The sequence below is a fragment of the Pseudophryne corroboree genome, chromosome 3, assembly GCF_028390025.1.
Source record: "Pseudophryne corroboree isolate aPseCor3 chromosome 3, aPseCor3.hap2, whole genome shotgun sequence".
In the NCBI taxonomy this organism is placed as follows: domain Eukaryota; kingdom Metazoa; phylum Chordata; class Amphibia; order Anura; family Myobatrachidae; genus Pseudophryne; species Pseudophryne corroboree.
Window position 1 is genome coordinate 166,139,216 of NC_086446.1, and position 4,569 is coordinate 166,143,784.

Sequence of the window (4,569 nt, forward strand, 5' to 3'; positions counted from 1 at the left end):
TAAAAGCCCATTCCACACGGAAAGTGGGCTCATCTTGGGCGGCTGCCCGAGGGGTCTCGGCTTTACAACTTTGCCGAGCAGCTACTTGGTCAGGGGCAAACACGTTTGCTAAATTCTACAAATTTGATACCCTGGCTGAGGAGGACCTGGAGTTCTCTCATTCGGTGCTACAGAGTCATCCGCACTCTCCCGCCCGTTTGGGAGCTTTGGTATAATCCCCATGGTCCTGACGGAATCCCCAGCATCCACTAGGACGTTAGAGAAAATAAGAATTTACTTACCGAGAATTCTATTTCTCATAGTCCGTAGTGGATGCTGGGCGCCCATCCCAAGTGCGGATTGTCTGCATTACTTGTACATAGTTATTGTTACAAAAATCGGGTTATTGTTGTTGTGAGCCATCTTTTCAGAGGCTCCTTCTGTTATCATGCTGTTAACTGGGTTCAGATCACAGGTTGTACGGTGTGATTGGTGTGGCTGGTATGAGTCTTACCCGGGATTCCAAATCCTTCCTTATTGTGTACGCTCATCCGGGCACAGTATCCTAACTGAGGCTTGGAGGAGGGTCATAGGGGGAGGAGCCAGTGCACACCAGCTAGTCCTAAAGCTTTTACTTTGTGCCCAGTCTCCTGCGGAGCCGCTATTCCCCATGGTCCTGACGGAATCCCCAGCATCCACTACGGACTATGAGAAATAGAATTATCGGTAAGTAAATTCTTATTTTTTCCTGCTGATTACGTTTATCTTTTTGCACAGTTTTCATGTGTTCAGATGTTAACAGCTGTTGCTGTTGCGTTATGCATGCTGGTTGGCATGAGTTCGGTTAAAGGCCATGTTAGCCGACATGTTTTTTGTTTATGGTGTGAGCTGGTGTGAATCTCGCCACAAGTTTAATATTAATTCCTCTCTCGAAAATGTCCGTCTCCTCGGGCACAGTTCCTATACTGGGGTCTGGAGGAGGGGCATAGAGGGAGGAGCCAGTTCACACTGTTAAAAAGTCTTAAAGTGCCGAAGGCTCCTGCGGAACCGTCTATGCCCCAAGGTACTAAAATGGACCCCAGCATCCTCTACGGACTACGAGAAAAAGATTTACCGGCAGGTAATTAAAATCCTATTTTTTGTATCTGCTTTTCTTACCATGTGCTTTTTGTCCCACTGCATAACGCATGTATGCTATACCTCCATTGAAGTGCATCTTTCGTGGGCAGGATGTAATTCACGTGGATCTGTTCATAAAGGGCCAGATTTCCCAGATATGCTTCAGGTCCTTGTGTGCCTTATCTGCAATAGCATAACCGCCGTAGTGTACCCAACATGGCTGCCTCACCTGGTACGCTCATGGATGAAATAAAAAAATACATGGACCTGACTGTTATTGCTGGGCCCCACTCCAAGTGTTAGGACACTGCAACCACCCATTTTGTGTCATCGCTTCTAGGGGCAATAAATTCCATCCAGTGTACTCCTACGTAATAAAATTGCAGAAAAAAACATTAGATAGAAGGAAAAAAAAAGGCACTTTCACTGCTGTAAAACTCAATCCTACATATTTTTATGTTTTGGTGTGTACATTTAACAGCAAGCTTTGGTGATGTTTCTCTTATGTCCTAGAGGATACTGGGGTTAACATTAGTACCATGGGGTATAGAAGGGTCCACTAGGAGCCTTGGGCACTTTAAGAAATCAATAGTGTGCACTGGCTCCTCCCTCTATGCCCCTCCTACCAGACTCAGTTTAGAAAATGTGCCTGGAGGAGCCGGTCATGCTTGGGAAGCTCCTGCAGAGTTTTCTGCATTTATTTTCTGTTTTATTATTTTCAGGCAGCTCTGGCTGGCACCAGACTGTCTGCTTCATGCAACTTAGGGGGACAGGGGCTGCTGAGGGGCTGAGGGTCCTATTTGTAAGCCCCACCACGGCGAGCACACAGACCGGCAGCACGCCGCCACCCCTAACAGAGCCAGAAGACTGAAGAGTGGTGAGTAGGTGGCCGGCGTCCCAGTTAGCGGATCGCCAGGTGTATCGGCGGCATGAGGGTCAGGGGCAAACGCAGGATTTATTCAGGGGGGTTTCCATGGGTGTGTATGCGTGAATAATTATAATATTCTGCCTTCAGTGTGGGTACAGATCAGGGACGTGCAGTCAGGGGAGGCAGTGCCTCCCCTGTCATAATGATTTAAATAATAAAAAGAAGATATTTATGACACAGTGTCTGTTATAAATATCTTCTTCTATTATTTTAACCATTGTCCCCTGTCACTGTGCTGCATCCTTGCGTTGAGGCAGCGGGAGAGGTGCCTCCCGCTGCTACCATTACAGTCCGGGCAGGGGGCGGGGCGCAGCAATGGGCTGTGAAAGCCCATTGAAAATGCATGGGGAAGCCGCACCTTTACTGGTGCCGCAATGACAGGGGCGTGCATTCAGCCCCGATGAATGCACGCCCCTGTCAGTCCCCCAGATGTGATTGGCCCAGCGGATCCAGTGCTGGATCCGCTGTCCAATCACAAGCGATCTCCCCTTCCCGGCTGCAGCAGGCGCCGTGGGCTTTGTGGGCGCCCGCTGCAGCCAGCGCCGCTGACTGACACTAGAGGTCATAATTGACCCCTAGTGTCTGAGCGGCGCTACTATGGGAGAGACGTCATGAATCATGACGTCTCTCTCTCCCATAGTAGAGACGAGCCGCCCGGCGGACGGAGACGGAGGACAGCGCTGCAGGATCGGTAAGTATGTGTGTGTGTGTTTTTTTTTTTTTTTATGTGTTTGGGCTTTGGGGGGCACCGCCACAAGGGGTAATGCTACAAGGGGCACAGTGACTGGGGGCACAACTACGGGGGGCACAGCGACTGGGGGCACAACTACAAGGGGCACAGTGACTGGGGGCATACCTATTGGGGGCAAAGCTACAAGGGGCACAGTGACTGGGGGCACAACTACAGGGGGCACAACTACAAGGGGCACAGCGACTGGGGGCACAACTATAAGGGGCACAGTGACTGGGGGCATAGCTATTGGGGGCAGAGCTTCAAGGGGCACAGCTACAAGGGGCACAGTGACTGGGGCATAGCTATTGGGGGCACAACTACAAGGGGCACAGTGACTGGGGGCACAACTATAAGGGGCACAGTGACTGGGGGCATAGCTATTGGGGGCAGAGCTTCAAGGGGCACAGCTACAAGGGGCACAGTGACGGGTCACAACTACATGGGGCACAGCGACTGGGGGCACAACTACAAGGGGCACAGTGACTGGGGGCACAACTACAGGGGGCACAGCTACAGGGGGCACAGCGACTGGGGGCACTGCTACTTGGGGCACTGCTACTCGGGGCACAACTACAGGGGCACTGCTACAAGGGGCACAGCTACAGGGGGCACAGCGACGGGGCACAATGACTGGGGGCACTGCTACTAGGGGCACAGCGACTGGGGGCACTGCTACTCGGGGCACAGCGACTGGGGGCACAATTACAGGGGTCATAACTACTGGGGGCACAGCCACAAGGGGCACAGCTACTGGGGGCAAAGCTACAGGGGTCACAACTGCTTGGGGCACTGCTACTCGGGGCACAGCGACTGGGGGCACAATCACAGGGGTCACAACTACTGGGGGCACAGCCACAAGGGGCACAGCTACAGGGGGCACAGCGACTGGGGGCACAACTACAGGGGCACTGCTACAAGGGGCACAGCTACAGGAGGCACAGTGACGGAGCACAGTGACTGGGGGCACTGCTACTCGGGGCACAGCAACTGGGGGCACAGCGACTGGGGGCACAATTACAGGGGTCACAACTACTGGGGGCACAGCCACAAGGGGCACAGCTACTGGGGGCAAAGCTACAGGGGTCACAACTACTCGGGGCACAGCGACAGGGGGCACAACTACTCAGGCACTGCTACTGGGGGCACAGCTACTGGGGTCAAAGCTACAGGGGTCACAACTACTCGGGGCACAGCGACAGCAGGCACAACTACTCAGGCACTTCTACTGGGGGCACAGCTAGAGGGGTCACAACTACTGGGGGCGCCTGCTCCATCCTCCCAGCCAGCAGCAGCACTCTCCCCTGTCTGTGCTAATGTCTTCCTGCGTCAGCGAGTGCATCATATTCATTCATTTCTCTCTCTCTCCCTCCCTCTCTCCCCCCCCCCCCCCCCACTCCTGTGGATTACTTTGTTTGTAAGTTTAATGTTCATTTTTACAGGCACCGGCCCTATTGGATTCTACTGGACAAGTGGACGTGATCGGCATGGGATGTAGGTAAGTGATCTCTCTCATTTTTACAGGTACCCATATTGGATTCTACTGGACAAGTGGACGTGAATCTCAGCGTGGGATGTAGGTAAGTATGTGTGAGTGTGTAAGTGTGTTATAATAAATTTTTACTTACACGGTGTGTGTGTGTTGTGTTTTTATTTGGGTATTTTTTGTTGTTGTAGAACTACAGGTACCAGCGGGCCCGTTATTTCCCCACATGCTGGTACTTGAGGTTCTCCAAGTACCAGCAAGCAGGGGAGGCTTGCTGGGCCTTGTAGTTCCACAACAAAAAACAATATTCTTTTTTTACACACTTAT